The 14,994-nt window shown below is 46.0% G+C and overlaps 1 long non-coding RNA gene across 2 annotated transcripts; it reads left to right on the forward strand.

Moving 5' to 3' along the window:
* The first annotated feature begins 749 nt into the window (after positions 1 to 749).
* On the forward strand, positions 750 to 9,089 carry LOC109523785 (uncharacterized). 2 transcript variants are annotated; one of them, XR_002169841.1, is made up of 7 exons: positions 750 to 1,270; positions 1,372 to 1,452; positions 1,561 to 1,843; positions 3,368 to 3,475; positions 3,886 to 4,039; positions 8,169 to 8,241; positions 9,052 to 9,089. It is a non-coding gene; the product is annotated as an uncharacterized LOC109523785 (long non-coding RNA). The 2 variants fall into 2 exon arrangements; XR_002169840.1 differs by lacking the exons at positions 3,368 to 3,475; positions 3,886 to 4,039; positions 8,169 to 8,241; positions 9,052 to 9,089 and having other exon boundaries at positions 754 to 1,270; positions 1,561 to 2,018.
* The last annotated feature ends 5,905 nt before the right edge of the window (positions 9,090 to 14,994 follow it).

Raw genomic sequence — 14,994 nt, forward strand, 5'->3', positions numbered from 1 at the left:
TTTCAGGGACACAACGGAGCACTTTGCTGGTTTCCTTCTATGTGGTACATCAGCCACCGCTTCATTTCATGAGGGTACATCATTAAGAGTCTATTGATTGCAGTGTGGCTACTTAATCAAGGCGCAGACAATGGGCTGTCAACAACCTCGATGAATCATATTTATTTGCACCAATAAGAGCTCACATGTGGCTTTAAATACCCTAAACAAGTCGTCAAAGGACTGTTTTCAGACCGTGTGTTACTTTTGCTTCCTCATCCTGCTGCCTTAAAAGAGGAGAACAATGGCACCACACATGCACAACCAGAGGACGTATAGGGGCAAAGTGGACTTTCTTTGCAGAGAATTTGCAGGCCCAGCACTAGCTGTTTATTGCCCCCTTGTGTCACACATTGTCGCCTTAAAAGGTGGCCTCCTTTTATGAGCAGACACTGCCATCTAGTGGCACATAAGAACAGAAAGTGTCCACAGATAAATAATTGAGATTCACCCGTTCGGTTTAGTTGCAGTTTACTGTGTACAGAGCTAAATGAATGAAACATCGAGTACTGAACCATTGAGAGACAATGTCTCATTGGTTCATCAGGTTTCACTTTGCCCTACCCGGGTTACATCAATATGTAGAATCTGTTCCACTTACGATTCGTTTGGGTATCTTGGAAAGGGTGACGTTACTCCGCTCCACTTGGTGGCAGTAACGCCATAAAGGCGACTAAGGCAATGCATGATGGGTAAATGCTTTGAATAAAAGCGACGTGCGTCAGCCTCACAGTCGACGTTCTAGTTACGCGGACACGTCGTGTTGGACGACTTGCTTAAATATCCGATTTTTTTCACCTAAAAACCTCACATTTTTATTATTTTGATTTGAGCCCCGCAAGTTTTGAAATGTATATCGCGTCAATGGATATGACCAATTCTAAACACATGGACGCCGTGCGGGTAACCTTGAAGCCTGCAACCAAACTACGGTGGACTCAACTTCGCGTGGCCGCAGAGGAGGACGAGGCCTTCGGACAGTGCCGACGGAGCGCCGCCGGTGTCAAGTCCACGGTTACCAGGAAGCGCCAGGGACGGGACCGTCGTCGAAAGTTGACCAACGGCCCTTATAAAGTGGAGACGAGAGAGGAGAGACGAGTTGCGGCCTGTGCTCGGCGACTTCACCCGGGAGCAATGGCGCCGGAGAACACGACGCAGTACTTGATAAGCGAGCATGAAGACAACATGGCGACGAGTAGCAAAAATCGCGAGAACGAAACTCCTGCGCCCGGTACTTCGTCTCTTCTTTACGGCGAATGCCTTTCACCCAGCAGTGTGTACACAGCGTTGGATTCTGATAATTATGACAATTGTCTTGCTTTCCAACATAAGGACTTTGAGGAAATGTTTGGCCCGTGTTGGTAGCACCCAGGACGGAATGACGAAGCAGCAACTTTTCCCCCCTCGGAAAAGGTGTGAATACTGCATTTGCACCTTTTGTTGGACCGAATTGAACAAAAGCGATGCAGCCTATGTCAATTGTCGTTGTCGCACGATTCATGGGGTGTATTTTTCTCGCAGTGAGCGCCCAGTAAGGGAGTGCTATTCCCCCAGAAAAAGCCTCCCGCCGCCCCGGCCTCTCTCGACGAGCGAGCGGAGCAAAAGGCACCTGAGCTGGCGGTGTGGCCACTGCTTGAAAAGTCAGGTAACCAAGCAGCAAAAGGGCAGGTATTGTTGCACTGCTTTGTCCTTCAATGGTGCCATGCAACCCTCTGTCACTGTGAGCGTTTTCCAGGTCAGCCCTGCCTGTCTGCCCACCGGGGACCGCAGGCTCTGCTGCGGGAGACCCAGGATCTCCTGAAAGGTGACATTAATGCAATCGAAGACATTTTTTTTTGTCTGAGCTCGATTACGAGAGTCGCGGATCGGCTATGGATCATGTTTATTCTGTAAATGCACGTAGCGTGGAGCAATGTTAATCGTCATTTATCATGAGTGTGCAGTTTGTCCAAAATAAAAGCACATGATTTATACTGAAACTTTCTGTTTTCTTCTTGTTTGCTTTCAAACTTGGCTTGTAGCAGATGTATGCACATTTTCAGCATTTCTTTGATACACTGGTGAAAGGACACTTTGAATCGCTTTTTCATCTATCACTGGTTCAAACAAAGTCTATGCAGAAAAAGTGGTTCAGATTGCCCGACTTTCTATGTGTTGTGTTGTATTTGTCATTTTATGTTCACTGTACTGCTGATGGACGGGCACCTGCAGCGGCTCCTCGCTCTCCTGTGGTTGAGAGGAGAGAAATTTCATCTCTGCTGTTTTGCACATAGAGCACATTTGACAATAAAGTGGACTTTTGACTTGTTTCATGCCAAAATAATGGCAATAGGCAGCAGACCATTAATCAGGTGAGGAACCATGTTGGTCCTCACAGTTCCAGGACATCTGCATCGGTCATGTAAACAATGGCAAAAATAAACAAGGAGTTTAAAAAAAATCGTCTTGTTCAAGCTTGAACAATTTAGAAAATGCACATTGGGAAGAATGAAACAGCTTTATAAATCATCATTTCGCAAGCAGTCATTCACCCACAAAATAAAATGAGCTGTCTGACATCATACTAGCATAAAGCAATAGCTGCAAAGATTTGGGGAATTGACATCAAATTGGTGGATAAATTACAAAAATACCCAAACTATTGCACAGTTACATGTGCTTGCTGTAGTTTAAAATCTTGAGTGAATGGGGTACATCTCACATGAAGGCATTAGCATTCGGCCCCTATAGTACACCAAAGTACCGCATGATGGCGATAACGTCTCGCGAAAGAGCAGCCACCTCTCACGTGGCTTTCAGACGTAATTCCACGGCTGCTGGACAGCAATATTCCATGTAAGTACTCTATTTTCAGTCGTTGTGAACCCTCTAATGCCTGATCTGAAGCTTCACGTGTGGAATTGTCAATCTGGTGACCTGTAATTGGAGTGACGTCACCGCCGGTTGCTGGCCTTTATTGGCGGCGTGCAGCTTCGAACGCTGACAGCCAGCAATTTAAACCTCAAGCTTCACACGCATGCATCCAACTGCGTGTACGTGCGTTTAGACACTTGGACGGGACCATCAGTGCAGGATTAATGAACGTTCCTGCAAAGCTGCCACACCATCCATCAATTTGGGATTGGTCCTGGCCCAGGTGTCTCGTTTGTCGTGTTACTAACGATCGTTTACTCTCGCCATGCATAGATCAATTAGTTGAATGGTTACCATGGCAGCCACCCCTCGTCTAATTCCAGCGCCGAGAACCGCAATGCATCTCACGTCCTTGACACAGTTAAAGAAATGCCACTTCCTATTGTCACAAACCTCCCCGTCCATGTTTCTGCAGAGGCCAAAATAGAGGGGGATGAGGACGGAAATAGATGTGGCACAAGCGTCCCTCGGACCCTTCTTGACTAATGAGCCGGGACGACAGGAAGGGTCAACTCCCTCAGAGGTAACAGCCCCTTCTTCTCCTTGTCCCATTTTTTTCAGAATAAGCTTTCTCAGAACACAGGAGTACAAATCATCATTAGCGATGATGCATACTATTATGCAGATATATTATAGAGCACAATTGTTTGTGTAGCTATAAAAAAAAGTATTGCATTTAGCAAAACTACTACGTGTCAAGAAATATGTCAACCCGTATGAGCAATTGAGATTGAATATGTAAAATAAAAATGGTGAACAGCAGCAACATTAGTCAGCAGTATTGTATGTCGCAATCCATGCTTTTCTAGAGCTGTTTCTAATACTTTGCCTCTTTCATCCAATCAAATGAGTCAACCAAAACTGCTGGTAATTACATATACATTTGTGGGACCGCTAACGAGCAATTGTGTGTTTTTCTGCGTTTCGGCACAGCAGCGCAGGCAGCTGTGTCATTGTCAAATGTTGTCGAGGGCGGCGGCGAGTAAACAGCAGCTGGCCGTTACCTGAGCGCCGAGCCAGCAGCTCCGAGCCCGCGCCAGGAAAAAGTCGGCAGCCATCTTTGACGCGCCTACGCCGTGTGGCTCAGGTGCGTATGCGGGGGTAGTGGGTGTGCGTGTTACGTTACCCCTGTAAACCCCTCTGACCTTTGATCTTGACCTTGTACCCTCTCGGCCTCTAATTAGGCGGAGATGCCATCTGAGGCCACTGTCGATTTAAACCCCCCCCAAAAAAAAAACCACACATATCTACCTGAGTAGTCACATTGCATCAGCACAGGACAGCAACAATGCCGTCGTTTGAGCTAAAAATGGACCAGGGTCCAAAAAATGTCCAACATGCCAACTGCATCCTCAGAGCCATAACATTAGGTACACCTGCACAAGCAATTTTCGTTTGTATCTAACACCACGTCTCGTGATTGTTGTCTCCTGTAGTGCACCGTATTATCCTGGCAAGAACGACCAGTGTTACTTCGGCTTAGTGGGAAGCTGAGACGTCTCCATCTTTCTGTCTGTATTAGACTGCTCCCTGGTGGCCAAGACGCACACCCATGAAGCAGCAGAATATCCATTGAATTGAGTCAAGAGGATAGACGATGCATGGATAAAATGATTACATTATAGTGAAAACAAACAGCAAACAGATCCATCCCTCCACCCAAAAAAATTGGTCAGTCAGTTTTTATTTTTTATTTTATTTGTAATATTTATTTATTTATTTATATTTTTTACAAAAAAAAACCAAAAAACAATCCAACCAAAACCTGACCATGGATATGCTAGCGTTGTTTTGAAGTGCATGATGATTCATAGCTGGGATATTTCACATTCTAAGTGGCTCTTTGAAATACGCCAAGCAGCAGTTAATGACACCCTGTCATGGTTTGATTCAACACCTCCAGGCCAGCGATTCCATTTTGCTTCCATGTGATGAAAATGAACAAATTGTTTTTTTTTTTTTTTAACTTAACCCCCCGAAAGCTTCAGGACCCCTTTGCTGTCACCCATAATGTGATTTCCCTTTTTTCAATTAACAGGCATTTGGCCTCAAAAGTTCTGAAACAATCTCCTCATTAAAAAAAAAAAAGTCCCCAGCAACGAGTGACCAAGTTGTGATAAAGACGCCGCCGCCTGCGAGGACGTCGGCCGTGGCAAAACCGAGGTGTAATAATCTCAAGTCGATGCGGGGCTGCGAGTTTTTGGCAGCGGCTAAATAAGAGTGAAGCAGATCGATACGGCGCAGAGCGCCAAGGACAATACGAGCACGAACCCCCGCCACCACCAATCCAACACCTGCCACCAGACACGAGGCCTGTCAACTATTTGTCACCCAGCGCGCTACAAGTCACACGCTGTCCTGCCGCTTGTATTCCGTCGCAGGCATGCCAATGTGAGCTCAGCGTGTCCACTTCTCCCAAGACGCTTTCATAAAATTTCAGTCACAATCCAAATCACAACAGAAATTTCTGATAGCTAGCTCGCAATTTTTCATCGGCCCACTGATGCTGTTAGCACGTTAGAAAGTACGTTGGTTCCGTTTAGTTGAAAGACACCCCATTTTTCTTGACCTAATTTGGCCTTGGCTTCTGGCCGAAACCTGTTGACTCAAACATTTTTATTTTTATCTCTCTAAATTCCTCACGACTGATTTCTTTGAGATTAATAAATTATTTCCCCCCCAAAATTTCCAATAAATATGCACAAGAATCAACATAAATAGAAATCTGTATTAGCTTGGGTCACTGCCCCACCTTGCAATTCCACTTTAGACCACTAGAGGGTAACTGAGCACTCTAGAAAACATAATAGAGTTTTTTTCAGCGCCATTTTGTATCGTCCAATTTCTGAGACAGTCGTGTGGATTTTTAAAAATAGAAGCTTATATTCTAAACTATGGACGACAATCAGATGCAGGACAAAGGCGGTGCAATCGATTATCCCATCGCTGCCTCACTGTGCCCAAGAAGCGAGAGAGAAGTGAAGAAAAAAAAAAAGAGAATTGATTTTTGCTAAATTCTCAGCGGTGAAGCATGACTCACTGTCTCGCCGCCTGGAGAAAAAAAAAATGGCAAAGTGGCAGCACAGAAAAAAACAAAAAACACAATTGTCATCATGCTCTTTGCGGGGAAAAACGATGGGCCTTCTGGCACCACGCAGAGGGGCGTTCATCTTATCCGTCCAGTTTTCAGGAGTGTTTTTTAAAAACAATTTTTATTGAGCCACGGGGAACATGGCCGTGGGAGGCTGGCTGAGGCCGAGGGAATGAGCTGTCTGAGGGAGGCAGGTTGACGCGGCGTGGGCGGGCGATGACACAGATGGGAGAGGAGGGCATCTGAGGGACGGCGAAACAACGTGGCGGCGCGGCGCAAAGACAGCGAGTGGCCGAGAGCACTCTGACAATAGCAATTCAAGCGCCACAGGGAAACAGGGGAAGTATCAGCCAAAAATCACAGTCAAAAGTTGTTAGGGTGTTTTTGTGCCGTGACGTTAGCTTGGGCTGTGCCCTGACCTGCAAGACTACTTTCTGCCACACGGTGGGAACAGTGAGCAACAAATAAAGTTGCGTGACTCAGAAGTGTTTTTATTTTTGCAACATTTTTTTTAAACTGAACGTTAAAAATAGACAAGGTACGTTATTAATATATTTTATGTTAAATGTGACTCGACTGTCTTATGTTTTTTAAAATTTATTTTCTACAATAAGGTTAAATATGATTCAGTAACAATTCAGTTTTTTGCGATGCAAAAAAAAAAATCTCAGAATTAAAAAAAAAATTCAGTTAATCAAAAAAAAAAAGGTTCTGCACAAAATTGTCACATCATTTTTTGAAAAAAATGTTCACCCCCATCATTAAAATATTTCTAAAAACGTCCACCTGAAGTGCAAATTCAAAACGCCGCTGGACTTCAAGACAATATTATTATTTTTTTGGGCTATGCCAACAAAATGACTTCGGCGTGCTGCTGTGAGGCGAACGTAAATTTATTTTTCCTCCTGTATTCGCTTTCAGTTGTGCATTGAAACTCCGCGAAACCCCATTCAAAAACCGGTCGTCCCACTTGTGCTGCGGAATGCTCTGCGGTTTGCTCATCACTGCAGCATTCGCTCGTTTTCTCTCTCTCCCGTGCGTCTCCCCTGACAACCGTATCTGCTATTCATGATTATGCAAATGATATGCCCCCCCCCCCTGCCAAAGAGACACTCATAAACAAGCAAGTCCTTCTCAAGCGTTCGCCGTATTTGTTTCTCCAAAGTGCCGCCGTGATTGGAGGCGCCGGCGTATAATTGAATGTCACGGCTCATTAATTTCCCCATATTGGCACAAAAGGTCATTAAACAAGTGATCATTTGTGTGTGCAGCCTCTCAAAATCACAAACTTCCATGAACAAACACTTGGCTTACTTTGTTTTGTTTTTTTTTCGCGAAAAAGAAAATAAATACAGCCACTGGTCAGAAGTACAGTGTATGGAATCGGAAATTAATCGTAAATTCCGAAAGTCACTGTGCACTTTCCGAATTATATGTATATTTTTAAAATTGTCATTTATATGTATCGTACCTTCCGTATTCTACATTGAAACATGTTTTCAACTCAAATATAAGTGGACGATGACTTTCGCCATCATATTATTACACAGTTTTAATATGATCACATTTTTTTGTCAAATAATAATCCATCCAAATGAAACGATCAAAACAAGTCACTCATTGTAACCTATTCATTTGAAATGGAGGGACGCTGAACGTTTCGATGCAAACCGACTTCAAAGTGAAATACAACTGAACTGCTATTCCGTTGCATACCTCTAGAGGGCGAGCCCGCACACCACTCGTGCTCATACTGCTCTTTGAGAATCACCGATTGTATATATTACGCTCAATACTACCATTTTTTTTTTTTTTGGTTATTTCACATAATTAGCCTGTCACACCAGGATGTATTGTATCGTTTATTACATTCCACAATTTCCCGAAGCCGAAATGCGGCACACTGCCACGACGCGTGAGTCATATGCGTGTTGTGTTTGCGTGGCGTTGCCTGGTAGCGCTCTCTCCGCGGGGATGCGTGTGCACGTGTGTGTGTGTGTGTGTGTTTATGTGTGTGTATATGTTAGGGATAAATGAGAATGGGAGGCTGTCTATTTACCCCGCATGACAAAATCATTTTGTCGACTGTGTGGAAAATCAATCGCTCTCTCTTTTTCTCTCCCAGCGGAGGTATCGGCGCCCACCGCACGGCGGCACTCCGAATCCACGCCCGCTCGTCGCAGCCGCATCATGAAAAGGTGCGCGTGTTGTCTTTGCAAAATAGCGTAACGGAAACAATCACGCCAGCGATGGCGTCGGGCAGCGCGAGAGGGAGCGAAGAGCTTTCTTGGTTCTGTCTCAGCCTTCCGGTCCCAACATGAGGACCTGTCTCTTCTCGTTTGGGAGTGTGCGGTGAAATGCCCTGCGGAGGAGTGTGTGTGATGAGCGCTGGCACGCTTGTGTGTGTCCAAGCGTTGGGGGGGTGGGATTTTTAATAAGGGTGCTCAAATGTTGTGATTTGGAGTCAGAGGAAAGATTGACTGTGATTGCATTCAGCACGGTAAACACACTAAGCACACACTGGGGTTATTTTTAGCACCCCCCCCCATACAAATCCCACCACCACCATCCAGGAAAAGATTCATTGTCAGTATTTTTTTTTTTCCTTTTATTCCCTCGTAACAACACGGCAGCTCGGAGGAGGGGGAAAAAATGCTTCCTTCATCCTCACGTTTGCGCTTGCTGTCGCTCTCTGTGATGGGCCTCGCTGATCACTTATTTGGAACTTAAAGATGACTTCCTGGCCGCGCAGTAAATGAGGCAATCGCTATTTCGGTCGGACTCGCCACTCGTTTCATGTAACGGGGGTCTGTGGAGTTGAGAGGGAACTGCAGACGATGAAAGGAAATATCTTGGCGGCAAAAGTAGGATTCATGTCTTCAGTATGTCCACCTTTTTTGTTGTAAATCGGTTTCTCTCATCTCAAGCAGCACCAAAAAAATAAAATAAATAAAGCAAGTCATTTTAATCAGAATATGAGACTTACTTCTTACTTTTTTCTTCCATAGGAGCACATCATAGCTGAACTAAAGAAGTCGCATCTGGGTAAGTGTTGAATCCGATTTCCATTGGTTAGTTCATGCTTGGGAAGTTTGTGTTCTGCTGCCCCCTACCTGCTCGGAGGACCAAATAAGAACTTCCAGTTCTACAGTCGTTGTCAAAATGTGTCAAATGTACCGTGCCATGACGCCAACCTACCAGTTACATCAATGGCACATCATCCTGTTGTTAACAAGCTAATTTTACTGCGGATATCCGCACGCACACATGCAGCGGTATGTCCTTCCTTAGGGAGTCAGTGCTAAGTTTGGGTGCCGCTAAGTCTCCCCGCGAAACCCAACGCCGCTCATTGTCCCCGGGGGGAAGCTAACACCTCGCTTGTGACATTTGGAGAACTGTGGCGCGGCCGAGGCTGATTTAGCTATTGGGGGATGTCGTTCTGCCTGGCGTGCGCGTTAATTGAAAGTTCGTCGCAAGTCACGGAGGCAAAACAGCGGCCGGGGCGTGAGGTGTTTGACACCTGGGGAGGGTTGGTGAAGGTGAGAACTTCACACTTCCTGTTTCGAGGCAGGTTGGCTTCAAGCAAGGGTGACATTCGACTAAAATGACCAATGATCGGCCGGTTCGTGTCTGTCGGGGTGGGAATAAGGTGCTTGAAAGTCAGAATGCTAGAGGTCGTCCAAAGGTTACGTGAGTGTTAAACTTGTCGCCCTCTGCAAGGCATTTACTGTATGCGAGCATGAAAAATGACATCTTGGCGACCTGACGCAAATTAGCAATTAGCCCGAGAGACACGAGGGGACTGCATTGTTTGTTTTGACGCTCACCGCCTGCTTTGACCGTCTTTCAATGTGTCATCTTATGCACAAAATGTTTTCCGATACACGTCTGACGATGCCTATTTTTGAACTGGGGTGTGTTATTTTGTCATTCAGAAAATGGAGGGACCCCCGCAGTGGTCTGACACTCCCCTCCGAAAAACCGAGGCGGAGCTGTGTCTCGCTTGTAATGAAACCCTGTGCCCAACAAGCCATCCTTCGAGGCTTTTAGTCATCTAATTAATTGCTTCGCTGATGACAGAAAACAATTCCAGCGTGTAATCACCAATCAATTACTGTTTACTACAAAGTCTGAAGGAGGCGCGCAAATATCGCTCCTTAAATTACACTTTGCAACATCGGGGGGGCGCGCGCGGCCGTCAATCAATCCCTCGCCGGCCGGCCCCGGTCCTGCGGCGGTTGCCATGGAAACAGTCCACTTATTCCCACGATTAATCCCGGCAATTACTTGCGTTGCAGCGCGGCCGCTTTCACTCGCTCTTGCCAACTTTGGGCAGCACAGAAATTATGTCATCAACGTGGCACCTCCCTATTTAGTTTTCATTGTAGCACAAGACAGTTAAAAAAAAAAAAAAAAAAAAAAAAAACCAGCCAGAAACAGCCAGTATCGACAGGATGTGTCAAAAAAACAGAAAATGCCACACGCCACCGACTGTTTATCGAGAGTCATGTTTGTCAAGTGTTTCACATCCTTCACCACGCAGGCTTATGAATTCCCCCCGAATGCCCTTGGGAGAGGTCACGACTCCTCTCCCCATAGTTGACAGATCATCACCTTCTTATTGTCAAAAAAAAAAAACCCCACGCACAATGGACCTTGCTCTCAAGCAGCGACGCATGCTGCATTAGAGCGCAGCCTTCACAAAGGTCTATTGAAAAGGCACCACATAATCGAGTGACGACAGCAGCGGAAAAAAAAAAAAAAAAGAGAAAAGAAGCTCACTTTATTTGCCAAGGTAGCTGCGTTCTTTTCATCAAGCTGGAGACGCGGCGTGCCCTCCGGAGAGCGAGAAATAATGCGCTGCTCTGTCTTTATTAGGAAGATGGCTTTCATTCACTCGCTGAATGCCCGCCGTGATTGCTGCTTGAATAAGTGCAACAGGCTTGATTTACAAGGCTCGCATTTGGCCCTTACAAAAAAACGACTGTGTGCGCATCAGGCCGTGGGGAACGCGAATGAGGCTGCTCTCTGGGCTCTGTTTGAAGCGTTGCTTGATGCTGCATGGCGGCGGCCGTACTTGCTCGGACGAGTAACGTCACGAGTCGATCGATACGGCTATGTACAGGGCACAAAAAAAAAAATAAAAATAGCAGACTCCCTGTGGTTTTACCGGGAATGGCTTCTTGAGACTTTTTTTGTGGGTCGACTTATGATCGACGTGCCGACCAAATTTCATGCTTCTTGAAACTTTTTTTGTGAGTCTACTTATGATCGACATGCCCACCAAATTTCATGGTGAAACTAGCTTCTTTAGATTTCTTTTTGTGGGTCTACTTATGATCGACGTGCCGACCAAATTTCATGCTGAAACTGGCTTCTTGAGACTTTTTTTGTGAGTCTACTTATGATCGACATGCCCACCAAATTTCATGGTGAAACTAGCTTCTTTAGATTTCTTTTTGTGGGTCTACTTATGATCGATGTGCCTACCAAATTTCACGCTGAAACTGGCTGCTTCAGACTTTTTTTGTGAGTCTACTTATGATCGATGTGCCGAACCAAATTTCACGCTGAAGCTGGCTTCTTGATCCTTTTTTTGTGGGTCGTCTTATGATCGACGTGCCTAACCAAATTTAACACTGAAACTGGCTTCTTGAGACTTTTTTGTGGGTCGACTTATGATCGACGTGCCTATCAAATTTCACGCTGAAACTGGCTTCTTCAGACTTTTTTTGTGGGTCTACGTATGATCGACGACGTGCCCACCAAATGTTATGCTGAAACCGTTTTCAGGTTCTTAATTTTGAAAACATTGTGCAGCAACGGTGCAGCCTTATAATAGTAAAGTGGAATATTCTGTTCGTGCGACAGATTAGCCAGCGGAGTGTATCGCGGCACAAAGGCTCTCGAGGAAGTCGTGACCATGACGACGCCGACATTTGCGGTCATTTGCTCTATTTTACGCCCGTCATGGGGATTGCTCCACTTCTTATTCTTAGCCTCCGCTCTTGATGCCAGAACCTCACGCCACGCTCGGTTTATCCGTCGGGTCCGTCCTCACATCCTCCATCCTTAAACCTCAAAGGGCGGATGCGAATGTCAGAATCATCGGGCAGCAACATCGTACCCACGTCAACCGCTTCCATTTTTTATTTATTTATTTTTATTTCCCAAATGCGCCCGGATGTGGTCACCACATGATGTATACCGTGGAGGTCTGTGATGTGACATCATGCTAGGAAAGGCCCCGCCGTCTATTGATTTCTGCCGTCGAGTTCCCTTTGTAGCCCAGCGGCATCACGGTGACGTAAAAGACGCCCCGTCGCGCGCAGATTACCAACCCCCGAAATAGATCAACCTCGCTCATCTACTGTTTTATTTTCCTGTCGTTCCTACCGGGGGGGTGCAGAGATGTTCCCGAATTATAAATGACAATCAAAACGTCGCAAATTGTCTGAAATCTTCAAACTGCAGAATATCACAGTGGCTTACCAAAAAAATATTTAAACTTTTTTTTTTTTTTTTTTTTAAATGATGAACATAAATTGAATGTGAGCATGACAAAACTGGTTTTGTATTATTTTGTCATGTGGATTGTAGTGGACAAAGGTCGGTGGCCTTGTGATGAAACCTTCTGTCACCGGGAGTGTGTGTGGGCGGCGTCGGCTTTAAGCGTATCATCTGTCAACACGTATACACACACACACACACACACACACACACACACACACACACACACACACACACACACACACACACACACACATTGCTATCCTGTACTCAATTTGGCATCAACGAACCAGGAGAAGAGGGAAGAGCGGGGGAAAAAAAAAGAGGTTTGCTCGCCTGTGTGTCACTCTTGTGTACACCGCTTGTTTGTGTGTGTGACATCCAGTTATTGAGACAAAGCAAATGCCCAAAACCATCTGAGCCCCACAGTGCGAGCAGCGGAGCGTAGCATCGAAGTCAAATACCACGGAAGCAATGCAGAGTCAACAATTTTGCGACTGGCAAGAATGCAAGTAACATATTCGCAAGCACGCTCAGAAATCATGCACTCCAAAATATGCAGTGGTGCTTCCTGATAGTTTTGTGCGGGGGGAGGCTGATGCAAAAATCTCATCAAATGAGATATTTGTGTATTGGGTGGGGGGGCGTGTTATGAAATGAACACTTGCTATTTATTAGTCAAGATGCAATATTTCTGCAACAAGGCCATTTATCACCCGCTGTCCCCGCGCCTCAGCAATTATTTATTTCCCGGCCAACATTGATTTCACGCGTGTCCGTCGGCTTTGATGCGCGGGGCGGCAAGCTAAGAATAGAGCCTGAAATCCCTCCTCCGCCAAACCGGAAGCGGCTATATTTAACTCCTCCAAGTCAGGTTACTATGACGAACGAGGGGGGGCTGCGCGTCCCATATTGCATTAGCGGGGCACCGTTATAGACTCGGGCTCTGGCCTCAAATGAGTTTGAAAGATCGGATCGATAGCGAGGGGCCCGGCAGCCCGGTGTAATCAAAGGTTATAAAAACGCCGTCTGGACATTGGCTCTGCTTCTTCGTTCGTCCTCTGATTTGATCTTCCTCCTCTTGTCTGAATATGATAAAAATCCGCCATTGATGTCATTTTTAGGTCAGATGATCCCACTGCTAAAAGATTAGCTCCCGTGAGGGGAGGGGCGGGGCGGCCGCGCCGATGTAATATGCGCGTCAAAAGTATTTTGAGCTCTGCTGACTTGTTGGTCAAGTTATAAAGCGCAAGGCGGTAGAAAAAGTCTAAACACCCCCTCTTGAAAACAAAAAGAGACCAATCACTTGAAAATGGTTTCCAACATTCATGTGACGCATTCCCTGTATTTGATTTTATTAGATTGTGTGCCAAGAAGGTGTGTGTCGGGGGCGGGGGGGGGGACTATTGCATTCGAGTCGGATTGTCGTAGCTCGTCTCGCGTTTGATTTTTGAGCGATACGATACCGGCGACTCAAGCGGCGCGCCGGCCGTCTCCATTGTTCATTTTAGCGTCTGCCTCCGTGTATTTCGGAGACAAAGTAATTGAGAGAAATCAGATTACGTTAGATCAACACAAAGGATTAGAATGCTGGGTCAAATCTCGAGCTCGGGCGCCCGCTAATCCATGACAGATTACATTTTTTAAAAAAAGGAGCCTGTGCCACGATGTGCGGCGGTTGTTTGAGTTCCAAGACGACACACGTCGCTTCTGAAGTTGAGCATCCTGCATCATTTTTGACAGAACTTGAAAAAAAAAAAAGTCGAGCCCAAAGTAAAATTCTCAACTCGTCAGCCAGCTCTTCCTCTTAACTGGAGCACGTAAGAGGGAGCACATGACTCCAATTTAGGTTATATTGTTCAATTATCTTTTTTTTTTTTCACAGCCCAAACCCGATTGCAATTTTGTTTGGCGCGAAAATTGTGAAATGGTCGCGTTTAACGTCATGCACTTTAGTTTGGAGTCAGCCATTTCCAATTGCTGCTGCTCGCCTCTTAACTGGAACATCGAAAAAGCTACTCCGTCTCTACGCCCCAAACACATGCCGCTTTCGAAAGATGGCGCTTTTAATAGCACGGAGACTTATTCTCGCCATCGTGCACCAAACGAGGGGGCGTGGGTCTGTTGCCATTCCCGATCAGACAGATGAGCAGGAGAGGGCAGCTTGGTCTTCACATCCCAACGCATTAGTGAGCTGGCCCGTGAAGGGAATCGTGTATGCGCCACGTCCCCCCCCTCTCATAGCGCGTAGGGTCCCACGCGTGGGTTGCGGCTCCTTAATGCAGCCCATCACGTTGCATCACACTCAACGTCGCACCGCCGCCACGGCAACAGAATATCAGACTCATCCACCGGAAAGTTAAAGTCAGGACATGTGGTGCAAATATTTATTTGTGAAATAATTGGAGGCTATTAGGGCGATAAATTGTTGCGGTTGGGGT

The sequence above is a fragment of the Hippocampus comes genome, unplaced genomic scaffold, assembly GCF_001891065.2.
Source record: "Hippocampus comes isolate QL1 unplaced genomic scaffold, H_comes_QL1_v1.1 scaffold38, whole genome shotgun sequence".
NCBI classification, from domain to species: domain Eukaryota; kingdom Metazoa; phylum Chordata; class Actinopteri; order Syngnathiformes; family Syngnathidae; genus Hippocampus; species Hippocampus comes.